This window comes from Rhamphochromis sp. 'chilingali', assembly GCF_963969265.1.
Source record: "Rhamphochromis sp. 'chilingali' genome assembly, chromosome: 1".
NCBI lineage: Eukaryota > Metazoa > Chordata > Actinopteri > Cichliformes > Cichlidae > Rhamphochromis > Rhamphochromis sp. 'chilingali'.
The window spans coordinates 63,605,262-63,621,095 of NC_137929.1; the positions used below are offsets into that span (position 1 = coordinate 63,605,262).

The following is a 15,834-nucleotide window of genomic DNA, read 5'->3' on the forward strand; positions in this document are numbered from 1 at the left end:
TTCTTATTCTATAACACGTGTTTTTTTCTCAGAAACTTATTATTATTGCATGCAATAATAATAAGTATAACATAATAATAATAATAACATGCAATTATTTTTGCATGTTGGGTCAGGAGCATACCCACTGTTCTCTCTGCTCCCGGGCTATAGAGGACACCCTGCATCCTCCACCACGGTTTCAAAGCTCCAGCCGAATACTGACCATGCCGCTGTCAGCTGTCACACACTATTCTCACTGAGAAAAACTGGTAAACATTATAAACTTCTATTCACATTTAGAATAACTGATTAGGCCATTTTATTCATTTGCTACCATTAAAAATCCATGAATTAAAAAAACAGGACCACCAACATGAATGTAGAAAGACGTTCTTTCATGTTTACCTTTTAAATAGGTTTGCTTACAAAGACATCATGAACGTCTTTAAACACTGAGCTCCCACATAAACCATCGCTAATCCCCGTGTGTTGCACCCTCTTCCCTGTCAAATTCCAGTGTTAGTTTCCATGTTTATTTTGTGGCTTTTGAGCCCTAATGAGGGCTAATGTAACACTGAGGAACAAGTGCAACATTTTCAGTGTAGAGGAAGGGGTCTCTCTCCTCCCATTTACTTTCATACAGCAGCGACAGCAGGAAGTGCGACCTTTGATGCAACTAGTCCACTAGTAAACTAGTAATATTTGTACAGTATTTTTGCACAAGAGTTTTGTACCTGGATTTTAACTGATTACATTTCATTAGTGGCTTTTCCCAAAGCTAGTCACCGATTGAAGTTAACCAAATCATTTTTAAATTATTCAAGGTGTTAATGTTGGACTAGCCTTTTCTTTGAACTAGAAACTGATTATTTACGAGCTTTCATAGGATCTCAGAAGCATCTAAAAGTTCAAAGATCTTTTCAAATAACGTGTTTGCCAGTATGATTGTTAATTTACAAATTGAAGAAAGGCTAATATTTGCTGTGCAAATAAACATTTGTGATAGTCAGGCTCCTTCACTGTCAAAGGAAGAGTTAAGGAGTGGTCAGAGAGAGGAGACCACTCCCCCAATAAGAATTACTTATAACCTGAACAGAAACTAAACTAAAATTCACTTCTGTCTGATCATCTCACGATGCAGATCCTTGTGCTGGTCCTTGGGATTGTGCTGCTCCCTAAAGGCAAGTTTTTGTTCAGTTATCTGTTCTTTTAAAGGAAGTGTGTACTCTAATATTCAATGAAACTTTTTTAAATTGCTTTTACAACATGTACAACCCAGCAATGTGTCTACTTCCTGTAAATGATTTTTTTTGTTCTTTGTTTGAATCTATTTTAGTCAGTGTTTCATAATTTATCCACACAATTAATGCAAGAGAACATGATTTAACTCTCTTTTTAAAAATATTTTGTGGTTTATCAGCCTGCCCATTGAAATGCTATGATTGCATACCTGGAACATCTGGAGTCTGCATTGGGACAAGAGATTGTCCTTCGTCCTATACTCGCTGTGGTTCAGCCAGAATTAATACAAAAATGGGTGAGATTTTATTTTATAGTTCTTCTTCTTTTCTTTTTTGACCTTACTGAGCTGACAGTGGTTCCTCTTTGGTTTCAGGTGGTTTGGAAACTAAACGTGTGTTGAGAACCTGTTTTACACCTGATCAGTGCTTCAATGGCTCACTCAATCTCGGATTTTCCCAAGCTGTAATTAACACCATGTGTTGCACCTCTGATCTTTGCAACTCTCAAGATGTCCCTGGTAATTCACACCATGTTTCTTGGTATTGTGGAATAGTATTCCCTGTTGTGATAAATAACTAGATTTTATTAATTATGTGAAAAAAAGTTACAAAATGAGGTTTAAGACTATTTATTTTTTCACTCACCAAGTTCACTTGATGAGAAAGAATCCAGTATTTGTGTATCTGAAGTTTTTTGGCACTTGATGAAATAATCAATGAAAGAAATATGACATATATTTTTGTGCTTCATAGATTGGAGCATCTCCTCTCCAAATGGGAAAAAGTGCTTCCAGTGTGATGAAAAGGACTGCACCAAAACTCTCAGCTGCAATGGAACTGAGGACTACTGCATCTCAGCAGCAGGTAATGGGCCTACAGCATTACGTTTCTGCATGTTTCTTCTTTTCTGCTTAGAGGAACATTCAGTGATTCTTTTTTCAAACTTGTAGTTGAATAATTTTTGTTTTCTCAGTGAAAGCAGGAGGGACAACTACTAAAGTAAAGGGCTGTGCCTCCAAGACGATTTGTTCACATTCACAAACTGAACAGCTCTCAGCAGTCATTGGAGGAGAAATCAGCTGCTGCCAGGGTGACCTCTGCAACAGAGCCAGCAGTACAACAGCCCACCTCCTGCTTTTTGTGTCCCCGCTGATCTCTTTGGTCTTTTTCTCTTAGCTGACGGGAAAAAGATCACAGTCCACTTTTCTTTAAACCACTTATTTACCAAGAGTTGGATGAAAATATAGTTTCATGAATAACAGTCTTTACTTTTTATCCTTCCTCAAATATTTTAAAATTTGCTCCTTTAATTTCTTTAAGTCCTTTATACATTTATACTGTTTTCTTTAACATTTCTAAAACATTTTGACGTACAAAGTGTGTATACTCATTATTATGTTACTTGAACTCTCCCAGCAGCTTCTATGAATGACACGCACGCTGATGATGTAGATGTAGAGTCAATGTTCATTTGAATGTGACAGCTTCAGTCTTGGTGACACATCAGATTAACCTGTACTGACACACAACTGTTTTAGCTGATCTTGGCTCTGTAGAAGCTTTAGCACCACTTCTTAAAAGATTTAAGTGAGTCTATGTAGATATTTAAGCCTGAAGAATTTTTGTGCCTTGTGGATTAGAGAAAATCTCAAATAAATGTATACCTGTGCACCCAAGTCTTGTTCTTTTAAGAATCTAAAGATATATAATGTACAATCATTCAATTCTGGAAAATATCAGCGAGATAATTACAAATCTTCAAACATCATCTGGTTCCAGTAGCACAACATGTGTACATAATTATACGTACAGTACAAGCCAAGCAGGGAAACATAGAGAGAGAGGGAAAAAAGACGTTTCCACCTCTGCCAAGAGAGAAATTTTAATGAAGCTGAAATATCAATCAAATGAACGCAATTAATAAGACAACAATTCAGTTCTTTAAAGAAGTTTTAACACAGTCGCTCAGCAAGATCAGGATTAAAAGAATAATGCAACACGGTTGTTATTCTTCTTTAATTGTGGAGATTTCTGAGATGAAAACTACACTGCTACATTTAACACAGAGGTCACATTATGAGTGATAGCATAGATGAAATAAACATAAACAGAAGATGTGATTCCCAGGTCTGAATCCACTGTGATTACAGCCCAGTACAGGTGGAGATCCACCACAGCGCCACGAGGTTTCCACACGAACGGGCAAATTAGCTCCAGCTGCTAATCTGTAGCATCATGGCTAATCTACATCACTACCAGTAATATACAGTAACCACACATAATGGGAATTAACAGCCAACTTTCACACATTCCCTGCAACCGTGTGGACTTATCTTTAGACCAAGGTCAAACTATTTACTGTTTTTATCTCTTTACCTGCAAATATATAGACATAGTATATTGTTACACACTTGTAAATGTCTCATTGGAGACTGGCACACACATTATTTTGCAACAACTAAAGAAAAGAAAATATTTGAACCATCAGAACATTTTAACCAAATACAATATTGTAAATAAAAGATTACAGGGGCAGCGTTTCTTGTTTTTGTCAATAAAGCTTTTCATGTCCTTACAAGTGCTATTTTTTCTCCTGCTTAAAAATTTGGTCAGTGACAGTCCCTGGATAAGCAGAGGAAGATGGATGGATTAAATTTTCTTAGTCCATCCATCTTCTATAGAGCTGAGGTGTCAGATTCTGTGTAATATTATGCCACAATCCTGTGAGGAATCAGGATGATTTTGTTGTGTTTTACGCTTTGGAGGGACAAAATAATGTCAGGTCTGCTGGATTAAAAAATTATTTTGTGAGATCATGCTTATGTGAAACTAGTGGAGATGGAGGTTGCCCAGGTGTTTGGCCACATCTATCAGAGCTCCTGACACCAGCTGTGGATCATCAAGCTGGGGGCACTGCTGGACTCTGCTCACTGCAGCCTTGTAGTTCTGCAGGAAAGCAATGTCTCGTGCTCTCAGCTCCTCCTCTGTGGCTCTGATTGTTTCTGAGAGACTTGCTATCTCTCTGCTCAGAGCTGCAATCATTTCACTCATACTCGCACTCTTCTCCTCCTCTTCCTCTCTCAGAGCAGTGATCCTGGCCTCCTCTTCCTCTTGCAGAAACTGGTGAAGCTTCTTAAACTGCTCCTTGATCTGCCTCTTTGCGTTAAAGGCCTGAACCTTAATGTGTTCTGCTGTTTGAACAAAGTTTCCTTTAACTCGTTCAAAGGCCTTCAGTTTGTCCTGTAAGGGTTTCAGTGAGATCTGGAGCTCCTTTCTGTGATCCTGCGCAGCCTCATCGATGGGTCTGAATCTGTGGTTGCTGTGAGTTTTTGAGTCTCTGCAGATGAAACACGCTGGCTCCTGATGGTCCAGACAGAAGAGTTTGAGTTTCTCCGAGTGCAGACCGCAGAGCGACTCGGACTCTGCTGAAGCACTCTGATTTGTCTCCAGTAAGAAGTTCTCACACAGGTTCTTTAACACCAAGTTACAGGGTGGGTTTTTCTTTTTAGATGCACTCTTACAAACAGGACACTGGTGTATTTCTTTCTTTCTCCACCATCTTTTCAGGCAGTTTCTACAAAAGCTGTGGCTGCACGACAGAACAACAGGGTCTCTGAATATGTCTCGACAAACGGGGCAGGACAGCTCTTCTTGGATTCCAGACGACATTTTATCTGTGACTGACGCTGTTAACAAACCACACAAACAGGAAGTTAGAAACTTACTAATCTATAGAAGGTACTTCCACATTTTTAGGGCTCTAAAAACTCACGTAAACGAGGTGAAGTAATCCCAAATCTCTTCTCCTTCTGTGGGTTTTGTCTTCTGGTGAATAATATTGAATTGTTTTTTACAGAGTTTGAAGTTTCCCCTCAGTTGAAAAAGATCTTCTGCTTCCTCTTTTTAGTAACGTAAGTCAGGAAACACGTGGAGCGCGCTCATACGTCAGAGGTGCTACATCACTTTAAATTTGTTTATAGTATTGAAGATATCAGTTAAAGAGACAGCATCATCTTCCGTGGATTACTTTAGCCTGAAGTCCAGATTTTCAAATTTAACTCAATAAAGTTAATGAAAAAAAAAGAAAAAAAGAAAAAAGAAACTAGTGGAGACGTTTCTACATAATACACACAAACAGTTTGGACGCAGCTTTTCATTTTATGGTTCTTCTTTATTTTGTAGATTGTCACTGAAGGCACCAAAACTCTAAATGAACACATGTGTAATTTTGTAGTAAAGAAAAAAGAATGAAATAACTCAAATATGTTTGTTATGTTTATGTTATATTTTTTAAAATAGTCGACCTTTGCTTTGATCACTGCTTTGCACACTCTTGGCACTCTGTTGAGGAACTTCATGAGGTATTCAGCTGTGTTAAGGAAGAAACGCTTTTATAAGGTTTGTGTTGCATTAAAGTATATGTTCATATTTTACTCTTAATAGGAAAAGAACAAAATGTACTACTCGCTCTGTCTCTAGAAACAGGAAGTTCACCCTGTGACATTTACCGCGAGAGATTAACACACACACACACACACACACACACACACACACACACACACACACACACACACGTATGCAAAATTAAAGGAAACTGCTATGCTTGTTTCACCCTGCTTACTATAAATAAAGACAAACTACTGCAGCTCGGTGTGAGTGAGTCTCTCTCTGAGCTCTCACCTGTGCAGCACGTTAACAGTCTCCAAGTGTCTCAGTGTTGTTTATTCACCTAACTGTTTGATAACTGTAAATCTCTAACAACCTGAAATATTATTGTTATTGTTATCTTAAAGTAATATTATTATTGCTTCTAGGCTGGACTAATGTAGTTCATTATTATCAGGATGTCCTAAAAACTAACTCCAAAGGCTGAGTGAGTTCTGAACAACCAAAAAGCTCAATCAGACCAATGTTTTGCCACTAAGCAACATCCTCAGGCAGAACTCTATGTATCAGGTTGGTCCTGATGCACAAACATGTTTTAGATGGACTCAGCGGTTTAACATTAAGATGTTATTATGAAAGAAAAAAAGTTTTGCTCTGACAGCTTTTCTGAGAGATCTAATAAGATCCCAAACACATTGACCTCTTTGTAGAACATTATTAAATAAGCATATTATTTAACCTTTTAAACATTTTAAACACTGGGTTGTGAATAGAAGATGGAAAAACAAAACAACTAAAACAAAGAGAAAAAAGCTACGCAGCACACAAACTCTGGAAAGGGGACCTTTATGTCACCGAGCACATTATTATGTATGCATTAATAAATAACAGCTTAATAAAGATATTACACTCTTAATTTGTCGTTCTGTCACGGCTGGGGCGGCAGTCGTGTGGAGGGTGAGAAAGGAGGATCCAATAGCAGACAATGGCGGAGGTGCAAGTGGGTTTTATTTACAGTGCACAAAACCAAGGTGTGGGCAGAACCGAACATAAACCTAAACTGGGAAACCTAATGCAAAAACGGAGGACATGAAGCGAGGAGCAGAGACACAAAGAAACATGGAACAATGCAGACTACACGGGAGGTTCACAGAGAAATACAGACGACACCACGAGAAGCAGACACCAACTATAAATACACACACCAGGTAATCAGGAAATGGCACACAGGAGGGGACACAGCTGGAACTAATGGGCATAACGAGACAGGGGAGAGGTAAAACTGAACACACTGACATGTGATATGAACTTTCAGAATAAAACAGGAAACTAACAGACACAGAGAACCAGACAGGACACTGAACTTGACAGGCAGACTCATGAGCAGACACAATAACACCATGGACAGACAGAGGGAACACAGAGAAGTGGGAGCAGGCAGGCAGAGAACAGAAACCTAACAAATGGCAAAATCACAACAGAATACACACTTGGAATGAACAAAAGCATAAAGAAACACAAAACACTGAGTCCTCAGACTCAGGACCATGACAACTCTAAAGCAATAGGTAACCCAAGTTGTTTCAGTACCTTGCCATTCCGGGTTTCTAAACAGTTCCAATATCTTGGAATAAATGTCACTCAGGATTATTGTGGTTTATTTAAACACAATCTCTCTAAACTATATGATGAAACCAAAAATAACATAGACAAATGGATTAATCTACCAATTTCATCAGCAGGGAGGATAAACATTGTTAGAATGAATATTCTTCCCAAATTCTTATTTTTATTTCAGTGTATCCCTATTGTGATTAATAAAGCCTTTTTTAATAAATTAGACTCCTTAATATCCTATTTCATATGGAACAGAAAGAATCCAAGAATCAAGAAAAGCTACCTGCAGAGACCGACATGTCAGGGAGGGATGGGGTTACCATGCTTCCGTCTGTATTATTGGTCATGTAATGTTCGTTCCATGTCGTTTTGGTTGCGGACTAAGGGGGCCGACTGGACAACGATGGAGAATGAAAGCTGCTACCCCTCCTCATTAGAAGCTGTGATCTATTCAGCTCTCCCTATCCCTAAACATGACTTTAAAAATCCTGTAGTCTCTCATACAATTAAAATCTGGACACAGATAAGGAAACATTTCGGGTGGAAGGAAGCTTCCATACTAACTCCACTCATGAATAACGCATCATTCGCACCATCACTCTCAAACATTTAATTCTCCAATGGAACCACAAGGGGCTGCACTCAATAAAGGATTTATTCATCAACAAGGTTTTTCCCACATTCCGGCAACTGCTAGAAAAATTTGACTTGCACAGTAATGACTTTTTCAAATACTTACAGATCAGAAGCTTTGTAGGGAAGCTTTTTCCATCTTTTCCAGGTCGGCCCCCAGACTCTGCCTTAGATAACTTATTTCAGTTTGATCCACTCAAGAAAGGACTAATAACAAAAATTCACAACGCTTTGTCACAACTGGATGGAACTGTCACACTTGACTATCTGAAAGAGGCCTGGCAGCGTGACCTTGGTACGAGAACTACAGACAATCAATGGAAAAAAGCCCAGGAAAATGTACACTCTTCCTCTGTTTGCATTCGTCATGGACTCTTACAGTTTAAAGTGCTACATAGACTCCATTTATCAAAGTTGAAACTGTCAAAAATGTTCCCCAACGTAAACTCATCCTGCAAGAGATGTAAACAGCAACCTGCTTCACTGGCGCATATGTTTTGGACTTGTCCCTGTATAACAACATATTGGAATAATGTCTTTCATATCTTGTCTAAAATTCTAAAAAAAACACTTAAGCCAGACCCAATCTGTGCTTTATTTGGAGTGAAGCCGGTTGTTGTAGACCTATCAGCCACCCAAAATAATGTGATACGTTTTGTGACGCTGCTGGCACGCCGTTTGATTCTATTAAACTGGAAACAAAAGGTGCTTCCTACCACATCAGCGTTAATACAAGATGTATTGAGACACTTGCAGCTGGAAAGAATTAAACTCCTACTAAAGGGGAGGTTGGAGGAATTCCATTCAACCTGGCAACCTTTTATAGATTTCTTCAATACTGTACAGATATAAATGGTCACTGAGCCTCATTGGTAGTTCGATAAATAGCATCCTCTGTCCAACATTGTTTGTTGTTGCCTTTTTTTTTGTTGTTGTTGTTGTTTTGTTTTTACTTTGTTTTTTCCTATTGTATATATGCAATCATTTATATTTGAATCTTAGTAGCCTTTATGATAAAGAACACTGGAAAACCAAATAAAGAGATTTGAGAAAAAATAAATAAATAAATAAATAAATATTGAAATATCTTTTGAATTAGTTAAATGTCAGAATAAAGAGAGACAGAGCTATTTTTATCACTCTCATCATATTTAGGAGTACATATACACTAAGTTTATTGTTAATTAATAAGAAAACTCCAGACGATTCGATTCTGAGCTGAAGAAGCTTCTGATAGTTTAGTAGAGTCCATGTGAGTAAATCGGTGGCACAGCTGTGGATGCATATAAGGCAAAACACAGAGCCTGTTTCTTTGACATGGGAACATCAAGAGATGTCAACCAAAACACCAGGAAAAGAACTGTGGAGCTCCATAAGTGTGGCTCAAGTTTGAATACAATTTGGTGCCATTTACAATTAAGAAATACAGATAGTTTCTCTCTTTACTCTTAAAGTTAACAAATATTGTTATTGATAAATAATATATTTATCAATCAAAAAAATAAACATTTAGTCTGATTTGATGTTACAATTAAAAAGTGTTTGTTTTTATCTGAAGAGTTTGTACAGTGGGGCAAAAAAGTATTTAGTCAGCCACCGATTGTGCAAGTTCCCCCACTTAAAATGATGACAGAGGTCAGTAATTTGCACCAGAGGTACACTTCAACTGTGAGAGACAGAATGTGAAAAAAAAATCCATGAATCCACATGGTAGGATTTGTAAAGAATTTATTCGTAAATTAGGGTGGAAAATAAGTATTTGGTCACCTCAAACATGGAAAATCTCTGGCTCTCACAGACCTGTAACGTCTTCTGTAAGAAGCTTTTCTGTCCCCCACTCGTTACCTGTATGAATGGCACCTGTTTGAACTCATCATCTGTATAAAAGACACCTGTCCACAGCCTCAAACAGTCAGACTCCAAACTCCGCCATGGCCAAGACCAAAGAGCTTTCGAAGGACACCAGGAAAAGTATTGTAGACCTGCACCAGACTGGGAAGAGTGAATCTACAATAGGCAAGCAGCTTGGTGTGAAAAAATCAACTGTGGGAGCAATCATCAGAAAATGGAAGACATACAAGACCACTGATAATCTCCCTCGATCTGGGGCTCCACGCAAGATCTCATCCCGTGGGGTCAAAATGATCATGAGAACGGTGAGCAAAGATCCCAGAACCACACGGGGGGACCTGGTGAATGACCTGAGAGAGCTGGGACCAAAGTAACAAAGGTCACCATCAGTAACACACTACAACGGCAGGGAATCAAATCCCGCAGTGCCAGACGTGTTCCGCTGCTGAAGCCAGTGCATGTCCAGGCCCGTCTGAAGTTTGCCAGAGAGCACATGGATGATACAGCAGAGGATTGGGAGAATGTCATGTGGTCAGATGAAACCAAAGTAGAACTTTTTGGTATAAACTCAACTCGTCGTGTTTGGAGGAAGAAGAATACTGAGTTGCATCCCAAGAACACCATACCTACTGTGAAGCATGGGGGTGGAAACATCATGCTATGGGGCTGTTTCTCTGCCAAGGGGACAGGACGACTGATCCGTGTTAAGGACAGAATGAATGGGGCCATGTATCGTGAGATTTTGAGCCAAAACCTCCTTCCATCAGTGAGAACTTTGAAGATGAAACGAGGCTGGGTCTTCCAACATGACAATGATCCAAAACACACCGCCCGGGCAACAAAGGAGTGGCTCCGTAAGAAGCATTTGAAAGTCCTGGAGTGGCCTAGCCAGTCTCCAGACCTCAACCCCATAGAAAATCTGTGGCGGGAGTTGAAAGTCCGTGTTGCTCGGCGACAGCCCCAAAACATCACTGCTCTCGAGAAGATCTGCATGGAGGAATGGGCCAAAATACCAGCTACTGTGTGTGCAAACCTGGTAAAGACCTATAGTAAACGTTTGACCTCTGTTATTGCCAACAAAGGTTATGTTACAAAGTATTGAGTTGTATTTTTGTTATTGACCAAATACTTATTTTCCACCCTGATTTACGAATAAATTCTTTACAAATCCTACCATGTGGATTCATGGATTTTTTTTTTTTCACATTCTGTCTCTCACAGTTGAAGTGTACCTCTGGTGCAAATTACTGACCTCTGTCATCATTTTAAGTGGGGGAACTTGCACAATCGGTGGCTGACTAAATACTTTTTTGCCCCACTGTAAATATCTGGTTTCAACTGTATATTTGATGATTGTCAGCACAAAGAGGGAGAGAGAGGAGCAGAACAGAGATGAACAAGAGCAGGTGAGACACACATGTTAGTGAAATGGTTGTTTACCAAAAGTATCACTGTATCACAGGTACTCATGTTTCTTTTTAGGTTTGCTTTTTTTCAAATTCTGTATTTATTAAGTTATGCAGGCTTGTTTGCACAACAAGGCTAAATAATTATATAAAATTTTCCATCCATCTTCATCCGCTTTGTCCGGGGCCGGGTCGCGGGGGCAGCAGCCTAAGCAAAGAGGCCCAGACCTCCCTCTCCCCAGCCACCTCCTCCAGCTTATCCGGGGGAATACCAAGGCGTTCCCAGGCCAGCTGAGAGAGATATAATCTCTCCAGCGTGTCCTGGGTCTGCCCCGGGGCCTCCTCCCGGTGGGACATGCCTGGAACACCTCACCCAGGAGGCGCCCAGGGGGCATCCTTGTCAGATGCCCGAACCACCTCAGCTGGCTCCTTTCGATGTGGAGCAGCAGCTGCTCTACTCTGAGCCCCTCCCGGATGGCCGAACTTCTCACCCTATCTCTAAGGGAGAGGCCAGCCACCCTTCGGAGGAAGCTCATTTCTGCCGCTTGTATCCGCGATCTCGTTCTTTCGGTCACTACCCACAGCTCGTGGCCATAGGTGAGGGTAGGGACGTAGATCGACCGGTAAATTGAGAGCTTCGCTTTTACACTCAGCTCCCTCTTCACCACGACGGACCGGTGCAGCGTCCGCATTACTGCAGCTGGAGCCCCAATCCGTCTGTCGATCTCCGGCTCCCTTCTCCCATCACTCGCGAACAAGACCCCGAGATACTTGAACTCCTCCACTTGGGGCAGGAACTCATCCCCGACCCGGAGTGGGCACTCCACCCTTTTCCAGCTGAGAACCATGGCCACAGATTTGGAGGTGCTGATCCTCATTCCCGCTGCTTCACACTCAGCTGCGAACCGTTCCAGTGCGAGCTGGAGGCCCTCACCCGATGAAGCCAACAGAACCACATCATCCGCAAAAATCAGAGATGAGATTCTGAGGCCACCAAAGCGAAAGCCCTCCGCCACTTGGCTGCGCCTAGAAATCCTGTCCATAAAAATTATGAACAGAACCGGAGACAAAGGGCAGCTAGTCGAACCTCGGATATAAAATTTTCTGAATCTAAATATTGTACTTTGGTAGAATTAAAAAATAAGTGTAGTGCAGGTCTATGATGATTTTTAGTTCTACTATCATCTAGTTCTGATTGTGGTTCTGTCTTGGTTAAGTCCTCAGTAGTCCTGGTTTTGAACTGTTGTAGTCCTGTTTTAATTCTGGATCAGTTATGGGTCTGGTTGAATTGGGGTTTAGTCCTCGTGTCTTGATGCAGCCCCGACCTTGTTCTGCCTTGCTGCTTAATTAAAAAACTAGTTTAAGGTGTCCTGCACATGTGATATATATTTTTCCCTATATGAGGTCATTCTTTTTTGAACAAAACTCAAAACAGAGCCTATTAATCATTCAGTCATTTCTAACCCCCTCCCCCCCCCCCCCCCCGCCCCCCCCAAAAAAACAAACAAAAAACAAACAAAAAAAACAAAACCCACATGCATACTACCCTTTAGGGCTAAGCCCCGGGTGTTTCAAATGTCTGGCTCCGCCTCTGGTCTATGCCAAACCAGAATTTTAAACTGCTTTTCCAATTCGCCTCTCAAAATTTCTGATTCACAGTTAAGAGTGTGGCATGTGCACATGACATGTTTTCACCATTTGTAAGCCAGAAGAGTGACTGCTCTTGAAGCCTGGTTGTTGCACAATACTAATACTCTTACTGCCACTACTTCTTGTTCTACTAGTACAGCTACTGCTACTGCACAAGGACCTCAGAGGGACATATGGCAACAAGGCTTGGAGGTCAGACACGTAGGGCCTGCAGGGTGGGGATCCAGGTGCCACATGGTGTTGCAGCTGATAAAGCCATAAACTATGCCCATTTTGTTGAAGTGATCACCAGTTTGCTGGGTTTTTTAGAGACACAGAGTGAGAGCGATCATGTTCTACATTACTGTTTTTAATGGATTTTCAGAGCTGTTGATTTATGAAGCAGTCTTCATGGAAACATGTCAAGTCTGTTTTTGGGATTGAGTGTTAAATTGTCAGTTTTAATAAAACCTGCATTTTCCTGCAATGATACTGGAGAGCAAAGAAAAGTTAGACGATGTTTATCCAGCTCTTCCAAAATGTACCTCACAAACATCTGCTGGATCCTGAATTCAACATTCTAGGGCCTATGAACAGGTTAACACTGAATGTTCTACGAATACTGGCCCAAAGGTAAAAGGTGAGAATTCCTCCGGTAAAATCTTTTCTTTTTCTTTTTAAATTGTAAGAGCCTTCAGGCACTATGGCAACAGGAATGCAAATATTAAAATGTGATGAAGAAAAGCTTGAAAATAACATTTTCACCCACAAGCACAAAACCAAGAGCCCTAACATGTGATTAGTTTTGACTTGCTGCTATAACTAAAACATGGTGTAGCTGTTGTGTTGTTTAAGAATGGAGAACGCATTTTTTCAGCGTGGGAGCGTCAGGCCTCACATTTCGGAACAGCTTCTAATGGAGCCTCACTGCGTCTAGAGACTGGAGAACAGGTGTTTTTATGTCTCTGGGTTAGTTTTAAAATATATGACAATCATTTTCACCATTCCACCTTCAGTGGTCATCTTCTTTTTACCATGTAAAAAGGGAAACACTTGTCTCTGTCCACAGTCAAAGATAAAGAGCAGCTGTACCTGGGCCTCCTTGTTCTGATGGTTGTTTGTCCATAACGGACGTCTTCAGTTGTCACTGCTGAGTAGATCACAGCTGAATCAGTCTCTGTACAATAAACACATTAAAATTACTGCAACAGTGCTGTGATATTATTACACTACAGCGATGGAGACATTTCATTCTGTTCTTTTAAGCTTATTAAAAGCATTAAATGGTGTCTTTTTATAAATAGCAGCAACTTTTCACAGTTTTTATTTTTTAATCTTAACACCTCTGCAAAACAGTGAGAACAAAGAAATCAGGATGTTTCTGAGAAAAAGAAGAAGGGCGGCCACAGAGCTGCAGACTGATGCACTTTTACCACAGAGCATGAAGGAAACATGCATGACCAGTGTTATCAGCCAAACCCAAACACACTGCAGCAAGAAGCTCCATCAGTGTCACACTAACTCGAGTCAAAAAGAAGCAGCACAAGTTTAAAAGAATAAAAAGTCACTGATGGATATAAAGGACATTTTATCTGTTCAGTCTCTTCATATGTCTCATGTTCACATGTTCCATATCTTAACTGTGTGTAGCAACAACAGATAACACACATGTGTGGGCCTCATCTGAGCTCTGACACATGTAGCTCAGTGACAGCACTGTCTCTCTCTGCCTCTCTGTCTACATGGCTGTGAACAAAAATATAAACACTGAGGCTTCAAAATGCAGCATCTACAACACTGTCACTCTGCCTCCACCATGGAGACAGTCTCCATGGTGATGAGTACAATTGGCAGCTGAAACTGTTGTGAACTTCTCCATGAGTCATATTTCCTGTTTCAGAGCTGCTGATTGGCTCTTTGGGCCCTTTACCTTCAGGAGGTCATGGACGAAGCACTGAAGTCGTTTATCACGTAAAAAATATTTTTAGTTTATAATAATTTGATAAATAATAAAATATTAATAAAAACTGGAAGTTTTTTTAGAACTTAGATTTTAAGCTATTTATGCCTTTTTTGCTGCTCTTTTTTAAACTTATTCCCTTTAAACTGTATTTATTCTTTTTAAAATATATTGGTTATTGCACTGTAGAGGCTGCTGAGGAACAGTATTTCGTTTCAGGCTGTGTAACACGAAATGACAATAACCAATAAAGTCTTGAGAGCTGCCATCATTGTTCCAGCAGGAGGCAGTAAAACACCAAACTGCACCTGTTGTGCTGAAAAGGTGTGAGCATGTGCAGTAACCCAGTAAGTTACCTGAATATCTCTCTCTCAGACACACACACACACACACACACACACACACACACACACACACACACACACACACACACACACACACACACACAGTACTGATACTAATGACTCACTCTCAGATCTATTTGGGTTTAATGTCAGGGTATATTTGTGGATGAAAGTTTTGGTAGGACACATGATGTGGACAGTCTGGTAATCCCAGAATATTTTAATGTAAGAAAACTCCAGACAGCTCTGGAGAAAGTTTCAGAGTAAAAGCCCTGGAGTGTTTTACATGTTATTCTGTTGGATTAAATCTGACGGAGCTGATTCATAAACACTTCACTGCCAGGTATCAGGTGACCTGCAGAGACTGATCCTACAAACACTCAGAAACAGAGTAAACCAAACTGCACCACAGTGATCAGACGAAACCTTCCTGACATGAACACAGCTCCTCAGTAAAAACTGTGAACATCTGGGACTCTCCTCAGCTCTTACTGGGACAGTGGCGCGGCTGCCCCTCTGTGGGTCTTCCTTGGTCTCTTGTGTTCTGGGGGCCTCTGGATGTCTGGAACACTCCCTAGCAGATCATTACATGGAGAAACCTTTGGAATGCAAGCATGCTGATCCACACAGGTATGCACACATGGGTATTCACAGACGCGGACTAAAGCTTTCTTGGCTGCTGCCTCAAAGCACACTGTGCGCTGTCTATCTTGCGTGCTGAACAATATCGTTTATTATTTAGTAACTATTGATATCTATGACTAGCTAGTTTATTGTGATGGTGC

At 40.5% G+C, this 15,834-nt stretch overlaps 2 long non-coding RNA genes across 2 annotated transcripts in view; both read left to right on the forward strand.

Moving 5' to 3' along the window:
- The window catches only part of LOC308411029, a 55,654-nt gene that overhangs the window by 28,310 nt on the left and 11,510 nt on the right, over positions 1–15,834 (forward strand). The window lies entirely within an intron of this gene.
- Positions 1,578–2,886, forward strand: LOC308411022. The gene is made up of 3 exons (XR_013974322.1): positions 1,578–1,741; positions 1,977–2,087; positions 2,197–2,886. It is a non-coding gene; the product is annotated as an uncharacterized lncRNA (long non-coding RNA).